The sequence below is a fragment of the Rhea pennata genome, chromosome 2, assembly GCF_028389875.1.
Source record: "Rhea pennata isolate bPtePen1 chromosome 2, bPtePen1.pri, whole genome shotgun sequence".
Taxonomy (NCBI): Eukaryota; Metazoa; Chordata; class Aves; order Rheiformes; family Rheidae; genus Rhea; species Rhea pennata.
Window position 1 is genome coordinate 160,013,620 of NC_084664.1, and position 18,760 is coordinate 160,032,379.

Below are 18,760 nucleotides of genomic sequence, written 5' to 3' on the forward strand. Positions count from 1 at the left end.
GGCTTATTGTAGAGCCAACATTGTGAAATCCAAGACTGATTTAAAATTAATCCTTCTCTGGGGCACTGATTCTACCTCTTTGGATTCTAGGCTATTTACAAAAGAAGATGTTGCTACTCTGAGTGTATTTGAGAAGTCCCTTCACAACTCCAGAGCTTATACCCTGCAAGAATGTGCTTCATGGGGACCAGAAAAAACAGAAAAAAAGGAACTCAACTCTACACATCCTGCTCCATGTTTTACTGTGCCTGAGAATTCTGCTCATCAACAGGCTCACTCGCACCATTTCATTTGTGTTCTTCTCTTCACATTTCTCAGATGGGGAGAAAGAGGGTGGGAAGAGAGGAGAGAATAAGACACAACTATCCATAGTGGTCACAACATGTTTCTCTACAGAAGACATCTGAAAGAGGTGGTGGTGAGGCAACAACCCTCTGTTACTGCTTCAAGGAAACACATTGAGAGGATTGCTTTCATTCTGTGGGAGGCATCCATGACCTTACAGATGCTCCTTAAAACCCTTCTTCGTTAATTCAAAGGTAAATAAGGAATAGCTAGTCACATCTTCTGAAAGGGAATAAAGGAAACTGAAGCTCCTTAAGGGTTCATGAGTCTCTGAGGTGCTTTCTCTTTTCTCTTTGTATCTCTGCTGCTTTCTCCTTCATCCACCCAATAACTAGTTACAGCAAAAGACAAAAAAGCTGTGGAGCAACAGAGGGCCCAGTTACCTTACTAGAAGTAGTATAAGCTGGGCACTTCACACCCTTCCTCTATCAGTACCCAGTAATGACTGGCTGGGTAGATGAGGGCAGAGCAGTGGACGTTGTGTACCTTGACTTCAGCAAGGCTTTTGACACTGGTTCCCATAACATCCTCCTAGAGAAGCTCAGGAGGTGTGGGTTAGACGAGTGGACGGTGAGGTGGATTGAGAACTGGCTGAAAGGCAGAGCTCAGAGGGTCCTCATCAGTGGCGTGGAGGCCAGTTGGAGGCCCGTGGCTAGTGGAGTCCCCCAGGGCTCAGGACTGGGTCCCATCCTGTTCAGCTTCTTCATCAATGACCTGGATGAGAGGACAGAGTGCCTCCTGAGCAAGTTTGCTGATGGTATGATACCAAGGTGGGAGGAATGGCTGACACACCTGAGGGCTGTGCTGCCATTCAGAGAGACCTGGACAGGCTGGAGAGCTGGGCAGAGAGGAACCTCATGAGGTTCAACAAGGGCAAGTGCAGAGTCCTGCACCTAGGGAGGAATAACCCTAGGCACTAGTACAAGCTGGGGGCTGACCTTGCGGAGAGCAGCTCTGCCGAGAAGGACCTGGGAGTGCTGGTGGATGACATGTTGACCACGAGCCAGCAATGTGCCCTTGCGGCCAAGAAGGCCAATGGTCTCCTGGGGTACATTGGGAAGAATGTTGCCATCAGGTCAAGGGAGGTGATCCTGCCCCTCTCCTCAGCCCTGCGGAGGCCTCATCTCGAGTCCTGTGTCCAGTTCTGGGCTCCCCGGCACAAGAGACACATGAAGCTACTGGAGAGAGTCCAGCGCAGGGCTACAAAGATGATCAGAGGGCTGGAGCCTGCCCTGTGAGGAACGGCTGCGAGAGCTGGGCCTCGTCAGCCTGGGGAAGAGAAGCCTGAGGGGGGATCTGATCAATGTGTACAAGTACCTGAAGGGAGGGTGTCAAGGGGACGGGGACAAACTCTTTCCAGTTGTCCCACATGACAGGACAAGAGGCAATGGGCAGAAATTGAAGCACAAGAAGTTCCGCCTGACCGTGAGGGGGAATTTCTTCCCTGTGAGAGTGACAGAGCACTGGACCAGGTTGCCCAGAGAGGTTGTGGAGTCTCCTTCTCTGGAGATCTTCAAGGCCCACCTGGATGCAACCCTGTCTACCATGCTGTAGGTGACCCTGTTGAGCAGGGAGGTTGGACTAGATGATCTCCAGAGGTCCCTTCCAACCTTACAGATTCTGTGATCAGCTTTTCCTCTATTTTAGATACAAAGATAAAACAAGAAGCTTACTAAAACTTTGCGCTAAGAGGTCTACAACTAAGTTCTACTTCTGTATCAGCCCATCTCAAAAGGAAGCGTTTTCAAAGACTGCCGCATGCTACATGAAACAAACATAGCATTAGTGACTCCCCATACTTCTCAATCAGTAAATGCAAATACAAACTGAATAAAAACCCATCCACTCAAAACAACGCAATGTTATTCATTTATTTTTTAAACGCCCTGGCACAGCAGTTAAATTCTACACATATAGACTTTTACCTATAGGCCAATATATGAGCAGCTGTCCAGCTTTGAAGTTTAGGTATGATAGAATCATCAACAAGTCACTGTTAATCCCATTCAAGTCTCTAAGAAAACAGAAAATTAAAAATTCATTTTTACATAATGACTTTTCAATTAAAGTTTTATAACCCAAGCTGTATTACCAAGCAAATTCTATGCCTAATCATATCAAGCAAAAAGTCAGTCAATTTAAAAATAAGAAAATACTGTCAAAGAGACAAGAAACTCCCTATCCTTTCCAAATATTGTAGTTTCGATTTGAGACAGTTTCACGAGAAGTTTGGACAAGTTGGGTTTGACGCGTTTTATGGGATAACCCCTATCCTGCATAGCAGCCAAATTCCTTAGGAATGCAGTTGAGTCCAAGTGGGGTTGAGCCCATAAACCATAGAAAATTCCTATTTAATCAACCACCTCTTCTAATTTTACACCAAGAAGCACCATTTGCTTTACAACTTTCACCCAGGTCTCTGCCTTGCAAGAACAGCAATAAGCCTCCAGGCACTGGTTCCTCAGGCAGTCGCTCTCTGCCAACTGTAGGGAAATCAAAGAGCGTCTTCAGGCAACACAAAACCCTTTTCCAAAGCAAAATCACCCCTAAATAGCCTCATTTGTTCCTACAAATACTTCGCTTCAGCATTGTGTTGTTGAACAAGCTACGTTTATCTATAAAAATGCCTTCAAACCGGTATCAAAATACCCAGCATAATCAGATCTATGTTGCTTCACCTTAAAGTTTTCCAGAGCTTAATCTAGCTTAGATAACTATAAAATGAGATGAAACAGCATGCAGTGAGGCAGAAGTACCAAAGATTCCCAAACTCCATCCTTTTGTAATATGCTGATCTATGAGCAGACCAATGCAACTTCTCCACCGTGACTCCAAATTCAGAGGTCTAAAGGCATGCTTAACTGTATCCGTAGACCTGAGCACAACTTGAGCACTGTGTCCTCATGAAGCAAAGATCATTGCGGTAAGGATTAAAGTGGGCATACAGCTGTAGAGAGAAACAAAAATCCACAAGACCAACTGATAGAGCTGAAGAGCCAGTAGTTCGGGCACAGTCCTCCTTCAGACCTAGCAGAAGGGACATTAAACAAATATCCACAGTCTAACAAGGGTAGACAGAACACTAAAAAGCCCTTTAATAGCTGCCTGACTGACCTACATCACCAGACGTCACGGGAGCAATGCTGTCAGCGCTTAACAGCGCCTGACAAGGCCAAGAACTCATCTCATCTGGCACCAAGTTGTCATGCTCCACTTGAAAAAGCCTTTTGGTATTAGGCTCTACTGTGCTGTTGGATGCATTTCAAAGCAGGCAGTTTTCAAGTTTAGAAAACAAGAGACTGAGCAGACTACAACCAGCGAATGTGTAAATGGACAGAAGACATCTATAAGCCTTCTGCTGTTAACCAGGACACAGAAAACAGAGTTGGCTTAAACTGCCGGTAGAGAAGTTTAGCTAAAATATCCCAAAATGAAATTACAGTAGGAATTCTTAAATTGTAGAAAGAGCCGTGAAATTGCCATCATAATAGGCTAGATATCTTCAGGAATGATGTAAGTCTAGTCAACTCTGTCTTGGGGAAGGAGGACAGACTTCCTTTCCCCCCCCCCCCCCCCACAGGCTTTGAAGGAAACAGGTCATTAAACAAAGCCAGGCACTGTTCTCCTTCAAATTTCCATATAAAACCCTTGGTAATTCAGTGGTCGATGTTTTCAGAACCTCAACTCTCACAATCACCTACGACATCCCACTGCTCCTGTATCGCAGGGCCTTAGGTTTCAGAAGCTTAGTAACCACCTTGCGCTCCTCCTTGGAGCTTGTACAGTCGAGTGCAGGACAATCAGCAGCAGTTTTAATGCTAATTATGTCTTAGGCTGCAAAAAGCGCCCGTAAAACACTTCCATATCTTAGTGGAAGAAACTTCTTTGGACCCAAAGAGCAACTAAACTGCTAAGCAGAGCTTCAGTTGCAACTCCAGCTTTCAAAATGTCTACAGGGTAAGCAGAAGAAACAACATCCAAAAGGACTGCAGGACACAAACACTGCTACCTAGCAGTTTGGCTATCTTCTTAAAGGTGTTCTTCACCTTCTTAAAATAAAGAGGCAGTGAGGAGGAAAAGTAGTCACAGTAGATGTAGATACAGTATCTACAATTTATCTTACTACTCTCCTCCTCCAGACTTCCATCGAGAACAAATTTGTGCAAATAAAGCTATTAGCTAACTAAACCAGCAAAGTGCTGGAACTATACCCTAAGGATTTTTAGGAAAGTAAAAATAAACTGAAGAATTTCTCATAGAGTCTTCTATTCATGATCATTTTAGGCATAACTTAGAGTAGCTGACAAAAATTCCACCACGTAATGTTTTCCCTCTGTCCTCTGTAGCATGTGATGTTCAACTTCAAACATGTATGTGTATTTTGGGACACAACTCCAAGCCACTCCCAATTCAGGTCCTGCAGAACAAAAAACACTAACAGCTAATGTTTTATATAAACAACCACACAAGATCCAACTTGATTTCTAAAAATCCTTCTTTCAGCTGTACTTTTCTTTATTCTCCCCACCCCTCCTCTACTTCAGTTGCTGCTACTAAACTTTAGATACAAACGTACTTCCATAACATCGCAAGCGCCCTTAATGCACTCGTGCAAGAAAGCTCCCGGTTCTCATCGAAACATATTGCTGACTGCTCATTTCCACTAACTACTACCCTCTCCACAAAACAAAACAAAGAGGAGGAAAACCCTTCTTCCCAACACCTCTGCATAAAAAGAAAAAAAAATCTGAGGTGAACTCATGAAAAATTCAGCAAGGCTCAGTAAATCACTGCTCAGTCATTTAGGTGGCTTCAGTAGTAACACACGACAATACAAGATGTGACTATAACTGCATAGGAGACCAGTCTGGTGTGGGGCTTTAACAGAAACCCGCACAGACCCCTGTTAGTGCATTATGTATTTAAGTCAAAAAAAACTACAAGAGTTGAAGAGTCTACAGAGTATACCAGAAATTGTACTTTCTGGGGAGCAGTCCTACAGAGCAGAGCAAGTATGTACCATGGGCACAGCAAGATATTGCTCGGGCGATCCAGTAAAGATCCATGTACCTTCATTATTAGTTTTTCAGCAGTTTTTCTTTAAGATGCTCTGAACCACAACATCAGGATACTTTCAGGGAGCGACACTGAAGGTTTTATTCTGTAAAGAAGTGGCAGAATCTCTCATTCAAAATACCCTAAAATGCCTTAATTAGCCCCATCCTCCATGTCAGGGGCTGGCTCTGCTCTTCAAGTTTTGGAGGTTTTTTTTCCTTCAGAAGACAAATGAATCTTCCATGCTGCAGCCCCCTTACTAGATGCTCACAATTACCCTACCTTTCACACAAACTTTTATGAACTCAGATTTGAAAACAAAAAACACAACAATTAAAAAATCCCTCAAGTTCTTAACTACTTATCAAATGCCCTTACAAAGCTCCCTCAGAAGTTGCAACCAGTGACATGTAACAGTCCCAGGTAGCTGAGCAAGCGTGTGCTTTTCACAGCGAGTACGGCCTCCCAACTTAAGTGACTTTCCAATTTATGCTCGACTGCACCACTGGAAGTTGGTTCCTGGTTTGCACCCAGGATGTACAAAACAGACGCAGAGTAAATTTTGCATGCTTCGCCACCACCAGCATGCCTCATCCCAACTGATTTTGCTATCCTGAGCTAGAAAGGGGATATTCAGTGAGGTCTGAACAAGGCACCCTTTAGAAATGGGTGCACCAGCTTCCCATCTCTACTGGAGACCAGAGGCCACCTTCCCTTCTGAGAGGCGCAGCAGCATTCATTATGCAACAGCTCCCCAAGGCCGAGAATTACAGTTTCTCCTGCAGAAGCATGAGCGAGGTCACATTTCTGTAACCTTGGTAGAATCCAGGCAAAAATCTACTTTAGATGTAGATCAAGTATGCTGTTTGATCAACCCTCATCAATGTCCCTCGGGCTCTTTCTGCACTACGGTTGCCTGTCGGTCTGCCGGTAAGAATATACATATACATGAACCGCGTGGAAGGAACTTATTTCACTTGGCTCACAGAAAAGCACTTATCACCTACCTCAGCTGAATTTGAGCTACCAGCTCCTAGACACTCGTGCCGTTTCAACGGAAACGGAGAGAAAGTGTAATGGCACAAAACGCACAAACAAGCATTTGCAGGCAGTGCTCTCCTCTCCAAAGCAGGCGTACACCTTTGCATAGTGAATATGCATCTGGAGCTCTCTAAAAGAAAAACATTACCACAACTTACTTATTTTTAACAGCAACAGAGTTTGGAGCCCTGCTGCAATTCCTCTGCTATTACTGTACATAAAACCCAGTAGCTTCTCTCCTGGTTCTTTTTCCAAAAAAAATGAATTTTCAGGTTTTTCCCTTTCATATTTTTTTCCAGAAACACCTTCAAAAGACTATTTATTGTTACTCCTTTTAAACCAGAACACCAACTCTTCACTTAGGTTTTTTATAGACACAGAGTCTCAGACCATCTCCTCCACTCCCACCCCCCAACTTTTGGAGAAGTCACCCAGCTCTTGAACCAAAAGCTAACAAAACTCCTTTCTGGAAATCACAGCTGAGGAGCGTCACTATGCTGTTATGGCATCCAAGCTCTTAATTTTCCTGTCCATCATCCTCAGTAAAAGGACACATAATCGTAGTATTTCAAAAACAAACTTACCAAACAAGAAACAAAAATCAAGTCTGCTCCCTAAGAGAAGGGAGAAGACGTAAAGATCACTGAATTCAAAACAAACTGCATAATGGGAATCCACATCTTCCCATTTATCTAGAGGGCAGCAGCACTATCTCACCTTCCTCTGTCACTTGCAGAAACAGTTAAGCAATCTTCTCCCCCAAAAGTGTCCTAATGTTTCCAGAATGACAAACTAACTTAGAATATTCCAAAGGCACCATTTGTAAAATTTCTAGGTGATGCAAATAGACATTTCCAATTTGTCTAAAACAGCAACAAATTATAACGAAAAAGAGAATATCTTCTATATACACTATACATTCAAGTGATGCAGTTTTTATATAACATACCCTGGACTCCCGGAATTCTATTATCAGATTATCACATACAAGCGAGCAAGAATTATCCCCCACAATAGTGCACATATCAACAAAATATTAGGGGGTAACCTCTAATAGCTAACTAAAATGGGGTAGCAATATAGTCAAAGAACACAACAATATGAGAAAAGCTTTTTTTTTTTTTTTTCCTGCAGCAACAAGCAAATATTAAGTAGCCAAATGACAATACCTACAGTGCAAGACCGAGGTCCCAAGCATAACCCTCAATTTTCAGCTCAGCACATTTGGGAGAGCAAATAATCACTGTTTAATCTACATTTTTACACTACTGGCTGCACACACCAAAATTTAAGAATCCCTTGTAAAAGGATTTATATGAATAGCATTTTATTTAGGTGTGGTTACACTGACTAGATCTAAAGGCATACATATACTGTATTACTGTTTAGTAACACTTTGGACTGTCTAGAGACACATAAGGCACATTTAAAGCCTGTAAAGCAGTAGCATTATGCAAATATAGATGCCAAAGTTAAAAATTAAAAATATGATTGCATACACAGGCTTACTATAGTTTTCTTCACTTTCTAGACCTCTATCAAACCAAACTTTTAAATTAAAAGCAGCAACTTCTAGCCATCCTGCATCTTAAGAGACTCACAGATGTTTCCTCATTGCATTAGTCCATTTTCTTTCCGTACTCTGTAACAAGAGGAATAGAGGTTCTTCTGTTTCAAAATAGAGTGTACGTAAGGCTGTATTTCCTGAGCGATACCAAACCCAGTTGTGTCCTGAACCGATCTCAAAGTGCGCAAAGTTGGCTCTAGCAGCATTTAAAGTGGGTTGCTTGATTCAGTGCCATGGCTCTCTCTAAGCATTACCAACTCAATACCAGCGTCATGCAAAGGAAAAGCCTTTAGGACAGAATGATGAACTACCACCTTAACTAATGGTCACTGACAGAGCACAGCCTTTCCTGCAAATCATTAAATATTTTCCTTAAACAGCAATTTAACTCTGAAAACAGCACGTAAGCCTAACCTAGCATACCAGGACTCTCTACAAGGATTTATCCTTTTCTGCCCCTTCTCACAGAACTGAGAAGGGCTCAAGGGGGAGTGGACAGACCCTGCGAGACACCAATGGGTTGCACAGCTGGTGCTGACAACAGGGTTTGGGGTTTTAAGACCACCTGCTTTGAAGATGAAGGACTGCTTGGGGGGGTCTGAATCCATCTTACAAAGCAGGTAAAAAGCATCTTTGCCAAAACACGAGGGTGTCAAGAAGATGGAGACAGACCCTCTACATTTGTGCCTGGTGAGAGGACAAGAGGCAAGGTGCATATACTGAAATACTGTGGGAGGAGGGGCAGGGAATCCACCTAAACGTAGTAAGACACTTTTTACTGTGAGGGTGGTTGAACAGTGGAACTGGTTGCCCAGAGAGGTTGGACATCTGCAAGGATAGAGACTCCCCAAATCCTCACTGCACACAGCCTTGAGCGACCTCCTCTAGATGACCCTGCTTTGAGCAGGGGGGTTGCACTAGGATGTCTCTGCAGGTCCCTTCCAACCTCAGCTACTCCACTGTGTTTGAGATAGGGCACTAAGTACAGCAGTTGCTCTATGCATCAGCTACATTTGGTGGATAATGTAATCTTTGTAAGAACCACCTGTAAAATCTGAGACCTCTCCATGGAAAGTTTAATGCAAAACTTTCAAATAGCAGAAAACTAACAAGAACATCATTTTCTAAAGGAAAAAGAAAACAGAGCTAAGCTATTTGGATTTTACGAAGTTTAGTATCCCTCATGATCTTTGACATGAGCTCTATGACATAAGCCAAACTTGCCAATTACATGTTAACTTTTCATTATCAAAAGCATGCACTTAACACTTCACTACTGAACTCTGGACAGATTAACTACAAAATACCTAGTTTGGGGGTCAAGGTTAGAAAAGAGCAGCCAAAATAAGGCTAGAAAGATTCACTAGAAAAGTGAACATTCTGTCATGTTCTCACGTTGCAACTTCCCCTGACAATTAGTCAATTGATTTTTCGTTTTCAGTCTCTTAGCATCATTGAAAATATCCATCCTCTTTCACTCTAGTCAGTGTTGCGTGAACAACCTGAAAAGCTACGTTGCATTTCCATTTGCAATGTTTAAGTTGATCAGAGAGGCAGGTGTAAATTTAAGATGAAGAAGATTCAGCTCTATCACAGCATTAAACACCCACCTGGTATCCACTGGGTAAGAAGAAAAAGCAGCAGAAGGATGTTTTTGAGAAAGTATGCTTCTGTGGCAGGTGTCAGGGAGATGAATCTGATTTAATTAAATGGATCGCTAGCAGACTTCCTGTAAGCACCCAGGCAGGACACACTAATGAAAGACTGAATAAGGACACATTCTTAATTCAGGAAGAAGAACTTCTCCAGTCTGAGCTGAAGGTGTAGCACTTCAATTTTATTTATTTTAAATACCAAATGAGTGAGAACTGGTGCCAGACCCATTTAACATTTCAAGATAACAATGACTGCGTGAAGGGTACCTATCTAAATTATAGGCTGTACAGCACAAAAGAATCCACAGAAAAACAGACCTTAAATACACTGCATATCTGGAGTTAAGGCTACATGGACAACACTTTCTCTATTCATTTTTCCGTACCTTGCAGTAGGAGAGCAACACCTGTTTTATGATGACCCAGATGATGGGACCAAGGGCCCCTCAGCAAATCTGCAGGAGATACAGAACCAGGAGGAGTGACCGGCAGCCCTGATGGTTGTGCTGCCATTTGAAGGGTCCTTGAGGGGCTGGAGAAAGGGGCAGAGAGGAGCCTCAGGAAGGTCAACAACAGGAAATGCCACATCTGGCGCTGGGGGAAGAGCTACCCCGGGCACCCAGACACACTGGGAGCTGAGGGGTCACAGAACAGCTTTGCAGATGAAGACCTGAGAGTGGTCCCCATTTGGTACTTACGATTGAGATTCCTGATTGAAAACATGCCATCCTGAACTTTGCTTGCTTTTAGTTTTCCTCTATCAATCTACTATAGATCCTAAGTGTAGCCTCCTGGTTCTACTGCTTCCTGATTCTAGTAACACACACTCATTTGCACTACAGGACCACAACAAAGGACCAAGGCCAACGAAAAAGTCAGCTATATCACACACATTACCATGCCAGATCCATTTAAAATTCAGAGGTTAAAAGTAATTCCCTCCTGGATTTTGCTAAATGCAACAGTGCCCACGGATGAGATTCAGCTGAATTTACCAAAGCAAACTAGTCTTCCTTCCCTCCAGGCATACTATGAACACATTGCTGTTCAAAGATAACTTCACTTACAGACATAAGTACTGCACGTTCTCTAGCTGTCTTTGAAATGATAAAACTTTAGCAAGTTGCCCTCCAAGCCTCTAATGGTTTGTGTTCCAAAAAATTCACAATGCTCACATCCACGGCCTCAATTCAAAGGCAGTAAAAACCCGAGTTACCTATAGACTTCAAAGTAGCGATACAGATTAATGTAGGATAACTCCCTTGAGTGATGATCTAACTAATGACTTAATTCACTAATGCATTCAACAGCACAGTCACTCTTACACTAAGATTTCACTGCGCAAAGGGAAAAGGAAGCGTTCTGGACTTTGTAGGCCACTGACTACAAAGAACAGAATTTACACTTAGTCTCATCTCAATGACACTATAGCAAAGACCATTTGAAGTGTCCTCCTTGCTACTGTGAGGTCTTCAAATGCTTAAAAACAGTGTGTTACGACGCAGATTCAGAGTAGTAAACGACAGGTGACAGCCGTGAGAGCCTGCCTAGTGGCATCTACTAATTATTTTTAAAAGTGGTACCAAGGAGAGGAAATAAAGTCCTGCAGAATTTGAAATACGTAAATACTATTTATTGCAAATGTGAGTTCTGAAGATAAAACAGCACCAGTTAAAGCTTCCTAGCTAAGCTGAAACCTTGTCTTCATTCAGATGCATTACATCTTTTATCCTGGCCATTCCTGCAATTCATCAAGTCAGCCTGAATTTTAATCCTATCGTCCAATGTGCTTGTAACCTTTTTATATGGGAGCTGCTTGTCGACTGAATGAGCGCATTAAATCTGTCATCATGGTCATTAGTGAAAACACTGTAACACTACAGGCCAAGCCACCTCAGTGGGATCCCATTTGATACGCCCTTCTGTTCGCACAATACATTAGAAGCATGTTTTTAAAACAAGTTTCCTTAATTTGCTTATCAGCCAGTACTGCCAAATGCCTGATACGGTTAAGCTATGTCATATAGCATTTCTACCCTATATGCAAAGCCAACTGCTTTACCACAGGTCACCACATCAAGACGTAGGGTGAATATTTGCCCTCTCTGCTTCAGCACTACAGCTAAAATCCCAATGCCCCCTAAAATCCTGAGGACACTCATGCACACACAGCGAGAAGGCAGCATATTTCAACCACTAATCCAGCTACCACGTCCTCCTGTCACAGAGGAAGGACAGGGAGGGGAACCAGCAAGGGAAAGAGGGAGGAGGAATCATCTTCCCCCCCATCTACCCCAAACACACTGAAGCTAGAGGTCATTAATCAACCTGAAACAAGCCTTGAATTGGGAAGATGCTCTGATGCAATCAGATTTCAGGTGTTCATCGTGAATTCGAGTCACATGTCAAAAAAAAAAAAAAAAAAAAAAAAAAAAAAAAAAAAAACACCATCCTTCAGGTCCCAAATGGAAACTCAGAAGTTTTATCATGCACCTTTATTTTTAGTTGCAGAAGAACAAGACGCTCCGCATCTCTCCTTCGGCCTGCCTAAAAACCAGACAAACACGTATTTTTCCGAGACTCCCCGCAAGCACCTGCCTCTCGACAATGGCTCAGGATTCTGAAACCATTTTTTCTTACCAGAAAACAACTTCGTGGTTAGCATGCTCTTCACTGTTTCAAGAAGAGTCACTTAAAAGTTCTTTTGGAAAGACTGCACAACACACTAGCTACCAAGCTTTTAATCAAAATTGGTACTTTATTTCCCTTTGGAGAAAAATAACTACCCCCTCCCCCCGGCAGATTCAAAGCAACTAAGTACCGTCAATACTTCAGATATTCACTTGTAAAAAGATATTTTATAGATTAATATGAAGCATATTTCAGTAATAAGCAATAAACAGATACATGAGCAAAAAAAAAAAAAATAAAAATCACCAACACAGCAGGGAGCAAGAGCAGCAAGCCTGATTATGAAGATCTCACCTGAAACTTGCTCAGCTTCAAGTAAAAGCTTACTGTGAGCATCATTCTGGAGAAGCTTCGTTAACAGAGAACTTGCTGTATAATTACAAACAGTGACTTTTTCCCTTGATTACATGTATTGGGAGAATAGGCGGATAAAACGCCACTAAGAGCGAAAAGCACACGTTGTCATTCTGAGCTCCTGGGGCCACCACAGCACAAGCTAATTTGCACAGATTAATGATGTTTATTACTAATGATAGTATTTCAAGCAGTATTATAATATTTTTTATTATATATATATTTTTTTCGCCCCCCCCCCCTGGGCAAGTTAACCTGCCTGTCACCTTCCCCCACCACCGGGGATGAGCACTCCTCCGCATTTCCTCGCGCACTGCCCCTCTGATTCACCACTAATACTAGTTGTGACTGTTGCCGATCTGTTCTTTTGACAGCTTTATCACACGCTGTGCTGGGTTATTTTAAACATTAACTGTATCACATGCATAGTTAACAACTGCATATCTTTGTATCTCAATTATCTCATTCCCTTGTCAAAACGCACGATTTAAATGGAAAGTGCTTGTATCTCAACAGGTTTTGCTTTCTCCCTCGCCTTAACTCTGGTCTCCAAAATGGCCAGATATCAAAACAGTGCCAGCAAGAACTAATACTCTGATTATATAAAAACATTACTGTATCACAAGCAAGCCTCTAAAAGCTGCCTGCTGTCACATCAAGACATAAAAATAAAAAAATTAAAAAAAAAAAGAGAACTTACCTGCTGGCAAGGAAAGTCTTGAAATATCTGGAAAAATAAAGAAACACATTTAGAAACAGAGGAAAAGTAGCTTTAAAATTGTGTTTAGGCTAATCACCTTTCTGCAAGGCTGTACTTGCTTAATACAGCACATTTTCTGAAGCAATTTGCTAGCTGCGGGGCATGCCACGTGCCAATCCAAAGCAGTTTCCTTGTCTCACCCTGTTCATAATCTTGTTAATGTTTTGCCTACCTAACTGAAGCATAAAGGTTATACTGCCAGGCAATATATGTGTAATTATCATAGCAGAATGCAGGTCACTAATTTAATGGCACATACAGATTTTGCCATCATCATCCTTCATGTAACTTCAGAGCAGGTTAGTCTTTGCTTGCTCACAAGAGGACAATACTGTTTATTTTCTTCTATTTTTTATTTTATTATTTTTTTATTTTATTTTATTTTTTCTTGAAACCTTCTAGAGGCAGCCAAGCTTTCAAACACATAAGTTCAAAACATGAGAAGTAAAATTAGAAGAAAGAAAACCTACTTTGGTAAAGCTGACTATTACTTAACATTTTTACAGTAAATGCCAAGTTTGTCTTGAGATACAGCAGAGCATCTGCCTCCAGGAGGGACCAAGAAGTCACTGCTTCCAATCCAAAATAGATCCTACTAAAAATTAAATCCTCAGGAATGACAGACATTAATACAAAGGCCTTAAGATTCCCTTAAAAAGTAATTATAGCTTGTTACATTCCAACTTACTATATTCCTTGTTGTAGGTATGTATATATTGCATATATTTCAAGCTATAGCTTGTTATATTCCTTCCGTCAAATGCAATCTTAACTGGGGCTTGGAGTGTCAGTGGGAACACAAAACAAACACTAAAACCCACAAAGACCTAGGAATCAAGAGTTAAAGTTGATAAAGACTAGGACTGGGGACACTAGCGGAGAAGGTGATGAATAGCTGAAACAAACAGAAGAAAAAAGGAAAGGAGTAAGGAAATAAGAAAGTCTAAGAAATAGGTCGGAGAGAAGTATAGTTGTTTGGATTTTTTTTTTTAATCCAACGCTGAGCAACCAAAAAAAAAAAAATCAACGTATTGGGTACAAATCCATGTGGACTCTGCGGACTTTACCCCCAGGCTTAAGAACTGGAACAGCTTCAGAGACTAACAGGGCAGATTAGTAGTATTAGCAGATAGTAGTGGGAGACACTAAACATCCTGCTTGGTTTCATTTATATTCCATCTCTGTGTCTGATGGAACTTGACTATTGAACAGAATTACATCCAAAATAAATCTCTAAAAAGGCAGCCTACCAGAAATTTCAAAACTAAACTTTAGTTTAGAGGACACCTCAACACCGCCCCCCCCCCCCCCCCCGAAAACATTGCACGCTTCATTTTGGCTAAGCACGTGAAATTAAGGGTAACAAATTACACTTATTAAAAAAAGATAAACTCACCAGGCTGCTTTCTTATACAAGCAAAACCGGGTTAAGTACTAGAAAATGCCTTTAGCCAGTAGAAACAGAGAGACAGGCAGAAGATGCACAAGCTGCCTGAGCTGCAGGAAGGAAAAGCCTCCAGCTGTCTCCGGCAATAGTTTCTGCACAGAACGCAGAGCAGCGTATAGATATGGAAGTCTTTGTTCTGGCAGAAAAATATGTTGCAGTAACAATTAACTTCGAAAGTTAAATGACTCAAGAGAAACGCTGAGTCCTTCTGTTGGCTTACATGCTCGTAAGAGCTTTCTCTGATACTTTCCACACCCGTTTTGATGTGTTTTAAAAAAACCATTCTATGTCCTTGCGACAAGCAGGAGAACAATTTTATCCATTTGAGCTTAAAAAAGTCTAAAATGAAATTTCAAAGTAGAAAATACCATGGCTGGTTTTAATTTTTCTACTATGATGGAAACTAAACTAACAGTTACAGAATCTTGAAAAATTTAACTTACTATAAAGAACAACTACAAGCTCCAGTAAAAATATGAAGTTTTGAGGTATAATTAAAGTTTATATCACAGCATTTATTACTCTCAAATCAGACTATTAAGTGTGCCTATGCATATTAAGAAAACACTAACAAACATGACCGCCAGATAAGAACATTGTAATATGCACATGGATACACAGAAAATATTAATTTGTATTCTATGAAATTAGTCATGCAATTTCTAATACCTTCAGGGGAGGCGTGTTGTTCAAACACGCACAGTTTTTAAGTTAAGGAGGAATCGCTCACATTTTGGTGTTTGTGCCTGGTGCCTGAGTTGCTATTTCCTCAAGGATTTCTCTGTGAACAGGCACTGGCAGTCACACAAATCCCTGGAACTTCACTGGGACCTACCCAAGTGGGGCACCTACAAGGTATGTTGCTTTATTTAGTCAACAACCATAATGATTTATTACTTCCAAGTTCCACTTCAAATTAGCTTCATAAGTGCATTAACTGAAGAGATGCTACACCTCTGGGACAAGGGTACTTAATGTGGTTTCCTTCAAGTACATGTTCTTCTAACACAAGCGAGTATAAGGAAGACTGTTTCCTAAAATGAATTCACACACACTAGATTTAAAAGTGAGAAGGACAAAAGAGATTGAAGCCTGAAGGTCACAGCAGCCTGCTCAAAATTGCAGAAATGCACTTAAGTTGTCTGGATCGTATTTTTCAAGGATTTCCATTAAGCATAAGGTCTTTTACAGGCTAATGCATCTCTGTGGAATACACCAACCACCACAGAGCAGCAACTCATAATAGCATAAATAAAGCATTAAAAATGATGATATGATTCCAAGACAAAAATCATCAATTCTGTGCATCTTTTGTATTCACTATTTGCATACCCACTACAATAGGTTCACTAATAGTTCACTAGCTTCTTGCACGTTTTTAATTGCAGAGTTGCACCAACTTCAAAGATTGACTTCCACAGTATTTCTTACCTTGGGTCTCCCCTCTTCCCTCCCAGATCTCTTTTCTCTAGCTTGAAGCTTCTTGGCTTTATTTTCCAAAAAATATTTTTAATAAAGACTGCCAAATCACTTGCCATCTAACACTGAAGAATATTAACAGATTCTAGCAACATAAAAAAAAAAAAAAACTTTGTGGACTGGCATATGCATTTAAGCTAGGCACTCATTTCAGATTATAGATTTGCATAGATTTACATACTTGCCTTCTTCATTGTGCAAACCTGTCACATTTTATAACACCACTTTTTCACTCCCCTCTCTCCCTTTTTCATTTTTCGCTTACGGCAGCAGAGTGGATTTACTCACTGTAGCACAGCAGAGGTCAGAGCCAGATGTGGCACTTGCAAAGGTGCCAGCCCCTGACTGTGCAACACCCTCAGATCAAAACACAGCCATGCGCCGAAGCCCTGCTGGAGCGGCTCGGCTGCTCTCCGAGTGATATGGCTAGTGGGAACCTCTTCACCTCACAATACTGCTCAGCTGAGAATTTATGCTCATTACAATATGTTGTCTACCTGTTGGTAAGAATTCCCTCAACTGATGGAGGTTTGGGGACCGACTTGACTTCTGAAATTCATTTCCTGAACACGTATGAATCCTATCACACAAACCACGTTTACAGCTGCCCAGCATAAGCCAACCTTCACCTCCCATCTGTTCCAAAACAGTTCCTCAAAGTATCTGATCAACTCCTGTTTCATGCTCTTCTCTTTCTACCAATACTTTCCAGGATTCAGTCATGTTCTGCACTTACATTCTTGTATGTCTTACCATGCTATTGAAGTAGGGAACAAACTGCTAGTGATTAGGTAGAAAGAAAAATACTTTTTTTGGACAATACTCTGCAAGTTTCTCACATGCCTGGTAAAGATGGTCTAGTTCTTGAAAAGAAGAAGTTTTAATCTGAAACAGCAGGAGGATGGAGCAAATGACCTCCAAAGGTCCCTTGCAACCAATGTTTCTGTAATATTATACACAGATGACAAAAAAAGAGAACCTGAAAAGAGCTGTAACAATGTTAGAGGCACTACAAAACAAAGAAGCTCCTCAGCCAAAACAGCTTGCCAAATAGAACAGTTCTCTGCATGAATTCACTGAAGAACACAATTAACTTTGTTAAGAAAGAATACTACCACCATTACTTCTCTATCTGCTGAGATCCTCACATAGACGTTGTGGATCCAGCCACAAACAGCCTTTCCTACGATATCCAGCAACTAAGAGGCATCCACATACCCGTAACCCGCTATCTGGTTTTGTGAAAGTATGCTTTTTACACTGCAGGTTTTCCTCAAACGCTTTCTTGGAAATGGAGCCATAATTTAACATCTTGCTTTCCAAGAGTAACAGCTAACCATCAAAAACAAGAATATTTTGAGCGCTTCATGTTGCTACCTCGAGGTAAAACGAGAACATGGCTCCGCAGACAACAGAGGCTCACGCTGACACTCAGTCCGCAACACTGGTCCTTGTCCAGAATTGCGGTCAGCAGCAGCCCACATGAAATTTAATTGTTTGGTGCAGCAGCAACTGGTTGTCTCCAGCCTAATAGTATTCTCTTGAAATGAACTTGATACTCGGTTCAAGAAACAACCTCTTGCTCTTAACAGTAATAAAGGCTAGCAGCACTCTGAGAACCGCAGACCACAATCGCCAGGAAGCAGAGTAACACATGGCACTCAACAGCACAGCAAGCCTTCCAACTGAATCACAGCTGCAACACAGAAGGCAATTTTCCTACTCACATCTCAGGACTCAGATTGCTCAGGAATACGTGCAAGTATTCAGCTTTTAGTCTCTGCATGACTGACGCTTAAGGACACTGCCTTAGAGGTGAGATTCAACAACCCAGAAGCCTCCCTTCCTACGATTCTTCGGCAGGTTAAAGGCTGCCGAATCCTCCTCCAGTCTTGAAAGGAGTTGAGATCTCACTTCCTCCAGCGGACTACACTAAGAGGAAAAGAGCAAAGGATTAAGCAGAAAAACACAAACCACCTTTCAAGAAGCTGCTTTGTAAAATTACAACATTGTTGATAGATGATCATGAACACATCCTCCAGTTTATCTATTGAGGAAGGTCCTTGAATATGGAGCTACTATGCATCCTACCCTAAACCCATTCTGGCAGCAAGCTTTCCACCCTCCGTGGAGAAGTTGCTAAAAAGTAAAAGGAGACTGAGGAGAGGAAAAGAATAATAAAAAAGCACCACAGTACAATTAAAAGGTTTCCATGTAAAATCTACCATAACTGCTAGTTAGACTGCTATGTAGTCTTCCTCACTGATAAAAGTGAAGTCCTTATTTCTAAGGTAAACCTAACCTATTTCTGCTTTATCCAGCTCAGCAACAGCTTTTTATTATATTATTTCCCATTACTGCAGTTT

General features: G+C 41.6%; 1 protein-coding gene across 17 annotated transcripts in view; it reads right to left on the reverse strand.

Annotated features, from left to right (window-relative positions):
• Positions 1–18,760, reverse strand: part of PTK2 (protein tyrosine kinase 2) — a 187,424-nt gene that overhangs the window by 133,038 nt on the left and 35,626 nt on the right. For all 17 annotated transcript variants that reach the window (XM_062570687.1, XM_062570686.1, XM_062570682.1 and 14 more), the window contains one exon: positions 13,409–13,435. The gene's annotated coding sequence lies outside the window, so the exon portion shown is untranslated. The remainder of the gene's footprint in view (positions 1–13,408; positions 13,436–18,760) is intronic.